General features: G+C 49.9%; 1 protein-coding gene across 5 annotated transcripts in view; it reads left to right on the plus strand.

Moving 5' to 3' along the window:
- ATXN7L1 (ataxin 7 like 1) overlaps positions 1–14,035 on the plus strand; it is a 232,862-nt gene that overhangs the window by 157,010 nt on the left and 61,817 nt on the right. Inside the window, exon 1 of one of the 5 annotated variants that reach the window (XM_035020378.1) lies at positions 3,419–3,885. The exons of 3 other annotated variants lie outside the window; for them this stretch is intronic. The gene's annotated coding sequence lies outside the window, so the exon portion shown is untranslated. Of the gene's footprint in view, positions 1–3,418; positions 3,886–13,599; positions 13,702–14,035 lie in introns of those variants that run through there. One more of the 5 variants, XM_035020380.1, reaches the window with a different exon arrangement.

Below are 14,035 nucleotides of genomic sequence, written 5' to 3' on the forward strand. Positions count from 1 at the left end.
CAGGCAGTATGGATGCAAATGTCCTGTGGTCACCAAAACCACCTCAAATAAACCAGTGAGAGGTGCCACCTGTGCAGTCCTCTGACCACAGAGCCTCTACAGTCAACAGGAGCTTGTGCTTCTGATTAGTCCTCACCAGCTAGGCTGCTTTAGTCACTTTGAACATAAGGTCCACCTTGACCCCCAGCTCCTCTGGCTTCTATGTTTTCTTGTTGTGTTTTCGGGGAGAAAGGAAGGGAAGAGGTAGATTCATAGGCAGTGGCCAAACACTGTAGAACTCTGTAATCTTCACCTCCGGACCGTCTCCCCACTGCCCTCCACATTCGGCATCACTGGTCATGGCCCTGAGCACTTGGGGCCCCAACAAATGTCCCCATTCCCCCCTCTACAAACCCTGTGGCCATCTGCAGGAAGTAACTACCATGTCCCCTCGGAGGGAGTGCCCCAAACCTGCAATAAACTTACTTACGGTGTATCACGCAATAGTGATATCATTTTCTATCAAGCTGTGAGCGTGTCCACTCGGCACAGACAAGGAACACGACAGTGGGACCCCATTTGATCCAATATTTTCAGTGGCCCCTGCTGCAAAAGAACTCAACAGAAGCATAGCTCTGAAATACACCCATGAAGAAGACATCCACCAAACCGCGTGCTAAGCCAAATCCCTCCTACATGCAAGATAGCACACCTTGGAAATGCAAACTCCATCATAATTTTCAGTTTGGCAGGCCTGCTGGGTCACTCTGCTCAGGCTTCTCCTTAGACGAGGATTGGGGGAAGAGCCAGGGGTTAGCACACTGGTGAACTAATCAAATCAAAGAAGGACAGGGTGCAAACAGGCTGGAGGTGGGGGCTTCCCATTGACATAGGAGCTCTGCAGTCCACATGTCCGAAGTTCACAGGCGTGAAGAAGAACCTTCTGTGTTAGGGAGTTGCAATCTGAACTGCTACCAAAAAGCCATGAAGACAATTCTGAGAAAATCTAGAGATGATATATGCTCTTATAATACAACCACTTTGGTGGCCTTTTTGGTTCAATCATTATGTGTTCTGGGAACATGGTAGAGGCAAGCAAGAAAGGCTGGATGAGGAATTAGGAGACCCAGCGCTGCGTGTTATTTGCAGTTTGGCCTTGGACATGGTTTGTGGCCGCTCCAGAATCTCATTGTACTTGTCTGAAAATGGGAATGATAAAGCCCACCACTTTTAAAGTGCTTTGCGAACAGAAGACACCACGCCAGCCCAGCATGCGAGTCATCGCTCCCTCGCTCCCAGGCCTCAGCTCCTCAGCCTCAGCTTTGTTCCTTTGTTGCTTGGGCCCTGCCCATTCAGGATGTTTCTGAGGGTCAAATAATATAATGTGCATGAAGGGGACACGTAAACCATGGCATTCTACGTGAAGGGCACGCCTCGCTAAAGTTCTGGGGTCACTTTATGGAGTCAGTTGCCAACCCAGAGGCCAGGGCTGGTTCGAGACTCACTTTGCCATACCTGATCCTTCTCTCCGGGTGGCAGCCCTTCCCTCGTGCTCCCCTCCCCCACCCCAGCCTTCTTCCTCCCCAGCTCCTTCCTTTGTCTTGGATGCTTTCAATTGCCTTTGCTCTTCTCTCTTATCTGTCAGGCAACTGCTGTGTTTCGCTCCAAGGGGGCTCCATTTCAGATGGCAGCGAAACCATTTCTATATATAGTTTGTAATAAAATGTGGGTTCCTTTGGGAGGAAAGGGGCAGCCAGCAGGTGGGCTCATGTCCACCACCATTGTACTACTGACCCCCGGAACCAGAGGAACAACATTTACTCTCCACAATAAATATGAATATGGCCTAAGTCACAGTGGCTTTTCCCAACAACCTGTTACTCCTTACTCATTACTTTTCCCTAACCCTCTGGAGTGGGGAAGTGGCAACATTTGATTCTTCAGATCAAAGGTAGGTGATAGATAAATAGTGTAGACCAAGAAAGAACTCACTGAAAATTTAAGCCAACAGGCATTCACTTGGGCAGTTAGAATTGGAATCGAGGAGACACAGATTCTGGTAGAAACCTGGACCGTATTCTAAGGAAGACAAAGAGGGGGCAGGGCTAGGCGTGCAGTTCTCATTCAGGTCCTCTATGCAAAAGAGGGATTAAAACTAGGCTAGCTGGGATTGGTCAGCTTAATATACCAATAAGAGATTGAACTGTGTTAATTGCATGGGCTCTTTCTGAAATGAAGAGTGAGGATGATTCAGGTGTCAAGATGAGGAAGTTAAGTCCCGCCTGAGGGCTTGCAGCTGGCTGAAAGGTTTTTAAAAAGTTTGTGTCTCCTGCGATAAGGACGTGCAAATATTCCTCCTCCCCTAATGGCCTCCCGACCCTGATTTAAAAAGAGACTGTCTTAGCTAGGCTTGCTTGAAATCTCCTTTGATAGATGATAGATAGATAAATAGATAGATAGATAGGTAGATAGATAATGGGAGGAGGGCTTGAACCCACTAAGCAATTTAAAATTTCTCACTCTTATATCTACACCCCAGTTCTCTTGGAATTCAGTTTCTCAAATCCTCAGATAATTCTAACATTTTATCCGGTTAATTGTCTTTTTTTTTTTATAAGATTTTATTTATTTATTTATTTGAGAGAGAGAGCGAGCACAAGAGGGGGGAGCGGGAGAGGGAGAAGCAGACTCCCCGCTGAGCAGGGAGCCCGATGCGGGACTCGATCCCAGGACTCCAGGATCATGACCTGAGCCGAAGGCAGCCGCCCAACCAACTGAGCCACCCAGGCGCCCCCGGTTAATTGTCTTGATCCTAACCTGAGATGGTGCTTTGCGCATTCTGGAAAGAAATGGAAAACCTGGTTAAATAAGTGATGTAAACATTCCTTTTTATTTTTCCAGATAAAAATACTTTATTCACTGTCACCAAAGGAACACAGAGTGCAGTCCTGGATAAAGGAGAAAGCTTGACCCCAGCAACCCTAAGCCCAAAGGGGACAGGGAAACCTTTCTCAGGACCAGGACAGAAACAGTCCAGGGACACGGCCCCCTCCGTCTGCTTCCTGTGAGCCTCGGTGATCTCACTGCACGGAGCAGGGAGCTTGGAAGTCCCTTTCCTGTGTCTTGAAATCTCCGTTGAGCACGCCCCTTTTTTCTCCTCTGGGATTTGCCAACTTACAAATCCCAGGGCTTCTGCAGTCACCCCCAGATGTGCACCAAGTCCTCAGCATTTGCACGATCTCCTAAGTCACTCTCAAAGTAAAAGATGCTTCGAGGAAGCACCCGGTTCCTTCTGCTAATAACGGCAGTTTGTCATGTGACACCTGCCCCTCCCCCCCTTCTCTCCGAAAACCCCCCACCCACCCCACCAATAAACTAGGTTGACGTCTGTCCTTTATCTGCCAACATCTCCATTTCCTTCAAGGTGGTAATCTTTTGCTTTTGTTATTTAAGTTCTGCTTTATTCTTAATTGTTCCCCAATTGCTTTGGGGCTTGCATAAACAGTTAACAAAAACACGGCGCACGAGGCAGCCGTTTCGCTTTCTGTGCTTGTTGTTCTTGGCACTGGGTCAGTTCTATGAACTTCTGGTGTCCAACTGGTAGGACCTGAAACTCTGTGTTTAACAAGTGCCTGTAGTCAAAACAGTTGGCGTGTGCGAGCTCGGCTAGTTGGTGCTTCTGCAGCTGGTCAGCCGCGGGTCCCGGACCCTGCAGAGCACCGGATCTCGTTGCTCTGGTTCAGGGTTGGGCTTTTGTTGTTTAGTTGTTTTTTGTTTTTGTTTTTTCCTTTTTTTTTTTTTTTTTGTGATGGCATCCGTGCTAATGTGGATCTCTTCAGGTTCCAAAAGTACAACATGTTTACAGTCGTCGTACAATCAGATTAAGTTGGCAGCCTGAGTCTCTGTGTAAGTGGTTTTAGTTTACATTTCTTCTTCTAGCAGGATGTTTTGCATAATTTTGCTGATCCTGGGTTATTTATAGACTTTTCTGAAGAAACGGGGATGCATGAGCGTTTTCTGTTCTGGCTGGGGAAAGTGAAATCCGCGTCTGCAGGGAGGGAAACGGTCATGCCTGTGCATCAGGAGGGTTATTTTAGCTCCTGAAAATTAATGTCTCCTCGAGGTCACTTGATAACATTCCGGAGCGTCCCGTCCAGCCACTGACATCGGATACCCTGAGGATTGTGTTAGGACGGGTTGTTTTCCTGTGGTCGGTCAGAAATGGAGTAAAATGAAAGTCATGATGCCATTTCCTCTGGGGCGCTCTGGGAGGGTGGATGCAGTGATTGGGTATTGTTTCAAACGGCCGGAGTGTGTTTGCGGTGGCTGATCTGTCCCACCCGTGGCTACCGCAGGCCGCCCAGAAGCCGCTTGGCGGGACCCACCGAGAGCCGGGGGAAGGGGCAGAGGAAGGCCGGCTGCTGGAAAGTCGGTGGCTATCAAAGTTTGTCCTCCTCTACATGTCAGTGATCCTCGGGTGTTTAGAACGTTAAAAAAGAGAAATCATCGACCTCAGGGTGGCATACCGGCTAATGCATTGTCCGTTTGATCTTCTGGTCTGGGGCTAGCACCTTCGGGTGGCACCTTTGGGGGTGGGTGTGTACAGGAATGAGGAGGAAATCTGGGCACGCTTGAAATCACTAAGCCGGAATGAACACTCCATGAAAGGGCTTCCCATAATATTTACTAGAACAGTTGGCTAAAAATTGCTCTGCTTTGCCCACTGAATGGCTGCATAATTAAATCACCCCTTGATAGCGTACCTTGAGCACCTCCCATCTCTGTGTTGGTGGCTCCCAGGATTTGCATGAGTAAGTAGCACGTTCTCCAGCATAATGAGCGCGGAGTCCCAGCCTAATGGTCCAGGAGAACGTTGTAAATGAGACACTTCATTGTGCCTCGGGTTAAATATTTTAAACCAAACACATCAGAAGGGAGGGAGAAAACAGTAAGCATCTTTTGGGCCACGTGAAAGGCCTTCTAAGTGGGGAGTCGGCCCTGCTGCAGGCCCTAGGGTCCCTCACAGGCAGGTCCACACCTCGTCTCTCACCTCCCACCATCAGCGACTCGCACACTCAAATGAAAATGGATGGTTGAGACGGAAATTTCCAAGGTAGTAAACGTGGTGTCGTTGTAACCGCTGAGTGCTGCCAAGAGCAGATTTCTTTTTCTCCTCCATGTTTCTCTCATCCTTAGGGAAGTGGGGCTTTGTTGGTGGTGCTTTGGTTTGGTTTGGTTTTATTTTGTTGGCCCCCTCTCACCTTGCAGAGAATGATGAAGAGGCTGTCTTGCTTCTGGTCTCTTAACTTAGAGCATGCCCTCTGCTTCCTCACGGTAGCCCCGCTGAGCTGGTGAAGGACAAGGTAAGCCCTTGGGTCCCAGCAGAAAGAGGCTGAAGATGGGGCCTGGCTTGCACAGCAGGGCCGGGGAGCTAGGAGGCAGGCACGGACATTTATCCGTCAGACCTCCGCCTCTTCGTTGCCCATCTAAGACCCCGGGACTGCACTGCAGATGTGAGGAGACGCTTTGTTCTCCTGTGATTCTCATCTGCCTCCAAGGACGCGGTCCCTATAACACTTCCCTCTTCCTCCTCCTGTATGGAGGTTGAGATAGGATTTGAGGCTCATCTTTTGAGGGGGTCAGAGGTGTGTGTTGGTTTGTGTGCATCTCAGCTAGTGGTGATTATTGGGGCCCTCACTCCACCGTGTAAATAACCTCATGGCCAGAGTGAATGAAGAGACATGAATGGAACCTATAGGCTTTTCTGATGGAGTTGGAAAGAGATGGCGGTGAATACGGCAAGGTTTCCCGGTCATCCTGCCCTGAGACTTTTGCATTTGAATTGGCCAGTCCTGCCCACCCTGGGGTCCTTGAGAAAGTGAAGGCACAGCCCTTTGCCAGCCTCCCAGAGCACGTCGCCCCTCCCAGGTCCTCCAGACATCTGCCTGCCAACACCTTTCGAATACCTTCCTTCCTTGCTTTGATCCCGGCCGCTGGCCCGAGAGCTGTGGTTGGATTGATAATTGATCGGTGTGTCCGGGCCCCTTAGCAGCAGTAAGCATTTGTGGGTCCATCTGGGGGTCCACTCCTGGCCCCCAGGGAGTGGTTCTGATGGGCCCCACACTCAGTGGGAAGCCCAGTGTCTGGCAGGGTCCTGGAGGCTGCTGGAGGGCCGAGACATCCAGGCAAACTTGGAGATTGGGTGGATTCCCAATTCCCAATCCCAAAGGCAACATTGGTCCAGAAGATCTGAGTTCGGTTGTCAAACCTATGAGAGTTTGCTGGTGGCTGCTTTACTCTGCTACTAGCCCACTCATCCCCAAGGTCTTACCCTTTTCTGGAATAACAGCAATGACATGTAGATTAGGCGGAACCCCCAAGGGTAGGAGGCCAAACCAGAAAGTTAGCTGATGGAAGGAGTTGGTCCCTCCTTGGCTGTGGCTTGGTCACCCTGTTTCATCCCAGACACTTGTGTGCCTGTCGGCTACCTCAGCTTCAGGTCCGGGGAGGGCAGGATTTGCCAGCCTTCAAGGTCCAGTAGACTGTCCCCACTTTGACCTTGCTACAGTTTGCAAAGTGGCACGTCTCAGACTAAGGAGGAAAATACATTTGATCCACAGCATGTCAGAGGTTAGGAGTCCCTTGTCCACTGTCCTCCATCCTGTACTTTTTCTCTCCAATCTGGTGAATGGGGAGGGTTTTTAAGTAAATCAATTGCATGAATTTGCTAGGGCTATTATAACAAAATACCACAGACTGGGTGGCTTAAACCACAGAAATTTATTTTTTCACATTGTGGAGGCTGGAAGTCCCAAGATCAAGGTGCCGGCACGCTTGGTTTCTCTGGAGACCTCCCTCCTCTGGCTTGTGGAAGGCTGTCTTCTTGCTGTCTCTTCATCAGGTTGTCCCTCTTCTTACCAAAGGACTCCAGTCATACTGGAGTAGAGCCCACCCTAACTGGCCTCATTTTTAACTTAATCACCTCTTTAAAGACCTTATCTGCCCATTCAGTCACATTCCGAGGTACTGGGGATTGGGACTTCAACATAGGAATTTGGGGGCAACATAGTTCAGCCCATAACACCAGTGGACTCAGCCTGGTCCCACCTCAGCTCCATTCCTTAGCAGCATCAGCAACACTGCAGTAACCAGCATGATGTAGAGGTTCGTCTGTGGCTTGTTCCTGTGCATATGAGTGTAGAGAATCAGGCACCATCTCTCTGTGTGGGTGCATAGTCAAAGGGAACACAATGAGAAAAAGACAAAATATGTTCAAAGGCACAAGAAGAAGTCACCGGTGGCTGTGAAAGTCTGAGTAAGCTTTCATGTGTCCTGTGATGATTTTTAGATGATTTCAGCAGCCCACCTGTCTTGAGGGAGGCTGTTGTAGGGGTGGGTTGAGCAAGGGTCACTCGCAGACCATTGGGCCCCAAAAGTCATCTGACAGAAAGTGTTACCTTCCCTTCTGGGCCCTTTCCTCCCGGTGCCTTTCTGGGCAGACTCCCTGATCTATGAGTAGTTTCATTGGCATGATCCTCTCAGTGTCCTGCCAACAATTATGTATATATATTTAAATCTGCCCTCAGTGTTCATTCCCTCTGGAAGTTGGGGAGCCAGCCTTACATGGACCAGGAGAGGAAAATTTAGCCAGTTATGTCTGCCATTTCAACGGCTGCTCTTTCCCCAGGGGCCTATGGTTGGCCATTCATCTCCTTCCCTCTTCCCTTGCTGTGGGATGTCTTTGACCCGGAGATGCTAGGGGCCAGCAAGTTGCCCTCTGACAGCCCTTTGCAAAAAATTTCCCCTAAAATCTTTTCTCGATAAAGAACATTTGTTCCCTAAGAAGGCGTCCACCCGGGCGCCTGGGTGGCTCAGTTGGTTAAGCGTCTGCCTTCGGCTCAGGTCATGATCCTGGAGTCCCGGGGTCGAGTCCCGCATCATGCTCCCTGCTCAGCAGGGAGTCTGCTTCTCCCTCTGACCCTCCCCCCTCTCATGTGCTCTCTCTCTCTCAATCTCTCTCTCAAATAAATAAATAAAATCTTAGGAGAAAAAAAAAAAAGGCGGCACCCACCCTCAGCCAAGACAAGAGCAGGGTTCCCCGGGGGCCCACCTTGAGAATGGCGGAGACAAAAGCCTGGTGTTCTTGGAAACTGCCACTCCGTTCAGAAACCCAAGGATGAGTTGTGGTCAAGCCACAGGGGAGCTAAGAGCAGCCCCCCCAGCCCTTCACTACCTGCTGGGTTACTGCTGCAGATGACTCAGGTTCTGGTCTCGGCAGCCGGGCCATGGAGAGACAGTGTGTTCCTGCAGGCTGGTGGGAGGATCCATTGCCCTTTGCAAGCCAGCCTGGATTTCGGTCTGAGACGAGGGAGAAGGTGATTGCTGCCGGGAGGGGAGGTCAGGAGTCGGCTCCCTTGCAGCAGTCCAGCTGCTCTGTACTGAAAGCCCTGCCTGGCCGGCTGAACGCTGCCACTGGTTCTTCCTAGGCATAACAGCCGGTTTCTGCCAATGGAGGCGGGATCTGGGTTATTTATAACAGTAATGATCATAAAACTGTTCTTTTATGTTTGCATAGCCTGACCCAACTTTTAAGCCTCTTTTACGTGCCTGATCTCGTTGACTCCTCCTTATAGCTCTGGGAGGGCAGGTATTGTTAAGCCCAGAGCACGGAAATTCTGGAAGGAGAGCCGGGATTGAGACTCCAGCTCCTGGACTCCAATGCTCCTTCTCTTGATTCTAGCTGCCTACTGTCTGTATCTGGTTGCCAATAAGGAGGTAGTTTGGCAATTGGAAAACCAGGTGGTTGGGTTTGGTTTTTTTTTTTAATTGTATTTCTTGTCAGCTATAAAAGCAACATTTGATTGCTCAATGTGTGCAATGCCCTGCTCTAAGACCTTTATGCTTAATCTTTACCACTGCTGGTAAGAGAACGGCTATTGTTAGCCCCGTTTGTCAGTTGCCCATGAGATCCTTACGAGGGAAGATGAAGAAATGTGGGCTAAGTGACACACCTGCCCTAAATGGCCAAGAGCGCTGTTCACCAGTCATGGTCACTCTGGGGATGTATATATACAGTTGCACGTCATACGTAAGGGTTTGGAAGAAGAATGGTATTGGTGGCAGGCTTACCCAGTGTGCAGGCGGCAGATTTGGGAGGGAGAATGGATACACGAATGAGTCAGGGTCCAAAACGATTTCAGCAGGCCAGAGCAGTAGACTAAATCCAACCAGATGACATTTTTAAAGGATACCTGTGGATACTCGGCTTGGCAGGAAAGTGTGTGAAATAAGACTTAGGGGTAATACAGTTATCAAAAATAAAAAATCTAGGTTGGATCTCTAGCTGCATGACTAGAAGATAATGTCCAGGATAGACAGCTAGGAGCTGCTCAGACCCCATCTGTAATGTTCTCTCTTCTGAGTTCCACAGCTTATGAAGAAGAGACAGTAGAGCCAAAGAGGACCCAGAGATGAGAATAGTGAAAATGATGTTTTGGGAGGTATGGTTTAAAAAGATGTTTGGAGTGTTTAGCCTGGAGACAGATTTCAAGCAGCAAATATTTGGCAAGGTGTCCCATGGACGGGAAATAAGACTGGGTCAAGATGACCCCCGTAGAGCAGAAATGGGATTAACGTGCGGCAGCTCAAGTAAGGTAAGACGCTCCAACAGCCAATGGAAACGCCATGCTGTCTCACCTGATGCGCGCTTGCAAGGCGCCATCCACGCTGGGGTCTGCAGGGGAGAAGCCAGGCTGGGCAGCCCACGGCCAGAGTGCTGGGGAGCCGACAGCAGCCCCAAGAGGGGGCCGGCAGGGATTAGCGGAGAGTGATGACCTGTGCGGCTTCTTCTTGCCTCTTGAGCATCTGTTACTCTGTCCCAACTTCAAGGTCTAAGACCTGGGTGCCTTTGGCGGCAATGATGATTCCATCACGGGAATGGAGATCCCTCTGATGGAAATGACGGTTGTTTGAGCGATGAGGGTCTGGCAGAGGGGACTGGGCCTCAGTGCCTAGTGTGTATGTGTTCGTGTGTGTGCGCGTGCACGCGCACGTGCTTCTGTGATACTGTTTGACATAAATTCACACTTCTCATGGACCTGAATTGGCCTTGTTTGAGAACTACTATCTTGGAGTGCCAGTGAGCTGTCTCCTCCTGGCCGCCTTAATTCCCTTAACTTAAAAATTACCTCCCTGGGCGCCTGGGTGGCTCAGTTGGTTAAGCGACTGCCTTTGGCTCAGGTCATGATCCTGGAGTCCCTGGATCGAGTCCGGTATTGGGCTCCCTGCTCGGGAGGGAGTCTGCTTCTCCCTCTGACCCTAACCCGTCTCATGTGCTCTCTCTCAAATAAATAAATAAAATCTTAAAAAAAAAAAAAATTTACCTCCTTTAGGGATGCCTGGGTGGCTCGGTTAAGCAACCAACTCTTGATTTTTGCTCAGGTCATGATCTCAGGGTCCTGGGATCGAGTCCCATGTCGGACTCCTCACTCAGCACAAAGTCTGCTTCTCCCTCTCCCTATGCTCCTCTAAAATAAATAAATTAATTAATTTTTAAAAATTACTGCTTTAAAGTGATTCCAGGAAGGGTTTTGAAGGTAACTTTGAGTTATCCTGAAGCAGTTTGTTCAGTGTTGCTATGAACATTTGTATACATGTTTTCAGTTCTTTTGAGTATATACCTTAGGGTAGAATTGTTGGATTCTGTGGTAATTCTATGTTTAATTTTTTGAGGAACTACCATACTGTTTCCTTTCTTTTTTGTTGTTTTTGAGAGACAGAGCATAAGCACAAGTGGGGGTGCAGGGGCAGAGGCAGAGGGAGAGAGAGATTCTTAAGCAGGCTGCACGCCCAGCACAGAGCCTAACTCAGGGCTTGATCTCACGACCCTGAGATCATGACCTGAGCCAAAATCAAGATTCTGATGCTTAACTGACTAGGCTACCCAGGCGCCCCCCAAACTGTTTTCCATAGAGGCTGTACCATTTTACAGTCCCACTGACAGTACCTAAGGGCTCCAGTTTTTCCACATCCTCGCCAACACTGGTCATTTTATGTTTTTGGTTGTTTTGGGTTATTTTTTACATATAGCCACCCTAGTAGGTGTGAAGCTGTAGCTCATCGTGGTTTTGATTTGCTCCCTAGTGACTAATGATATTGAGCATCTTTTTATATGCTTGTTGGCCATATGTGTATCTCCTTTGGAGAAATATCTGTGTTCGAGTCCTTTGTCCATTTTTAACTGGGCTGAACCTGCCAGTTTTTGTATTTAGAATTAAGGTTCTAAACTTCCTGTTCCTCAGATGCCAGAGCAGTAGCAGTAAATATTGCATCTTTTTATCATAAACCACCTGTTTGCTAAGAACTCAGGCCACCAACTCATTCCCTGGGCACCTGAGGTAACAGGAGAGCACAGGGTGAAAGAGGCAGGGGAAGGTGCTCCAGAAGGATCAAGGGGCTCTGGGAGAGTTGACCCGAGGAAGCTGTTCACATCTCTTGTCCCCCAGGCTATCCTTGAACTCAGCAGAGACTAGGAAAGCTGTTCACATTTGTCTCTGGACAGACTCTGGCTCCCAGGCCATGGAGCCTGCCCTTTCATCTGTGAAACATTGCAACATCCTGCAGGCCTCCTCTCGACAGTTTCCTGAGCGGGGGAAGTGTACCCATGGGCCCTTAACCTACTGGCCTAGGGTCCAGCAGAGAAGGCTCACAGCCTTATCCACTGTCTCCAGGCAAAGCTGCAAGTGACCGAGAATGGAGGGCCGCACGCTCCCTCCAGAGAGCCTGGGTCAAGTGGGTGGCCGCCTCACGTCCCCTCATCCTCACTGGCGCCATCCCAAAGAAATGGAATTGTGGAGATCAGTTCTGCTGTGCCAAGCAGCACAGCGCCCTTCCCATCAGAAATTGATGAATTCGCCTTCATTCTGGAAAGAAACTCTCTCTACGAGAGGGGAAAGGGAGCCAAAAACCCCAAGGCCCAAAGTCATGTTCTCTTGAATTATTCTCCCTGGGAGACTCCCTCGAGCTGGCTTCGGTTACGCTGGGAAGCCACTGAAGGAATGGTCCCAACGTGGGACAGTCTTTGGTAGACCCTGCTTCGCTTACGTGGCATGGTTTGAGATGATACCGTCTCCCCCGGGCTGAAAATTCTCCAGCTTGTAAAACTTTTGTCTCTTAGAAGTTTGTTTTCATTTCTCCTCATTAGAGGGCGTATAAATCCTTAGCCAGGACTGACTTAAGATTTATCAGGTAATAACCAGGTTTTACAAAGAAATGTTGGATGGAACACAGTAGAGATCTCAGTAAAAGATAAAATTGCCCAAAACACACTTTGCCACTGGATTTTTTTTTTATTGAGATGAAATTCGCCTAACAATTTTTTTTAAAGATGTATTTATTTATTTTAGAGAGAGAGAGCAGGGAGGAGGGGCAGAGGGAGAGAGAGCCTCAAGCTGACTCCCCAGTGAGCGCAGAGCCTGACCCGGGGCTCTATCTCACAATCCTGAGATCACGACCTGAGCTGAAACCAAGAGCCAGAAGTTCAACCAGCTGAGCCATCCCAGTGCCCCTCACCTAACACTTTTAAAGCATACAGTTCTGTGGTACTGAGTTCGTTCCCAGTGCTGGGTAACCATCACCTTTACCTAGTTCCAAAACATTTTTTTTTTGAAGATTTTATTTATTTATTTGACAGAGAGAGAGATAGTGAGAGAGAGAGCACAAGCAGGGGGAGTGGGAGAGGGAGAAGCAGGCTCCCCGCTGAGCAGGGAGCCCGATGCGGGGCTCGATCCCAGGACCCTGAGATCATGGCCTGAGCCGAAGGCAGATGCCCAACGGCTGAGCCACCCAGGAGCCCCCAAAACATTTTCATCACCCCCAAAAGAGCCCTTGTACCCATTAAGTAGTCACTCCCCACTGCCTTCTTCCCCAGCCCCCAGCAGTCACCGATCTGCTTTCTGTCTCTATGGATTTACCTATGCCGGATATAACTTATAATTGGAATCCTACAACACATGGCCTTTTGTGGACCATTGGGTTTTTTTGGACCATATTCCCCCCCCCCACCCCCAATCTCCTTGCCAAGCTCAAGGAATGAACTCCCTAAATAGCCAGAATGAATGAAAAGTCCCCACTGGAATTAGTAGTTAAAATGTCCCACAAAAGTATATTTCAATCTTTTATAATGATGTCTCTGCTCTCCAAAGCACAGTGCCTTGCAGTGGACTCTGCCCGGCGTGCTGGACGGGCCCTGAGGGAAGGAGGAGCGGAAAGGCCTGAGCTCCCGCAGGCAGCCCAGACCAGGCCCAAGCGGACAGCGGACAGCGGCTCCAGGAGCCCAGCCCACAGTTTGCACGTGGCCATCAAGCTGGGGAATTGGGGGGGGATTGCGACAGGCCCCCCCCTCCCCCGGCCCTTCCCAAACACCCAACTGCTCAAATCAGCCCCCAGGGGAGCCCGCTGCCTCTGACCACACCTTGTGTGTGCAGTTCAGGAAAACCCAAGTTCATCTGCCAAATTCAGGATACAGCCCTGACTGTTCCGGGCTTTTCTTTCTGCCTTTCCCTAATCGCATCTGGGCGTGCTCTCTTAAAGGGGAAGTGGTGCGTTCTGACTGGCCAGGGCCCTCAGCCAGGAGCCAGGAAACGTCTCCCACGAGTCGCGTTGCCCAGCGTGTCACTGGCTCAGCCTCCTTATCCTAACGGCAAGGCTGTCTCCCCAGGATGTGTAAGTGTGAGCAGGGCACGTTTGCCACACAGGACGGCGTGGGGCTGGGCCCAGGTCACAGAAGAGAGAGCCTGGCAGGCGGAGCATGCTGTCACCCCACGATCCATTTAGCAAGTACGAGGTGTAGCATAGACAGCGCTCTCGGGCTGTGGGCTGGCGCAGGAGCCGAGACAGGGCTGAGGCGTGCAGTGGGGAGAGGAGCTGCCTCAGAAAGAGGTCAGGAGTAGGAGGCTGGGTTGGGGACCAGTCTATTTTGGACAGCCCTTCTGGAGGTGCAAGCCTCGGGGCCCGGGTAGGAGTGGAGTGGAAAATTTTATAGCACACCTCTCCTAGC

The sequence above is a fragment of the Mirounga leonina genome, unplaced genomic scaffold, assembly GCF_011800145.1.
Source record: "Mirounga leonina isolate KUSES-001 unplaced genomic scaffold, KU_Mleo_1.0 Mir_174, whole genome shotgun sequence".
Classification (NCBI taxonomy): domain Eukaryota; kingdom Metazoa; phylum Chordata; class Mammalia; order Carnivora; family Phocidae; genus Mirounga; species Mirounga leonina.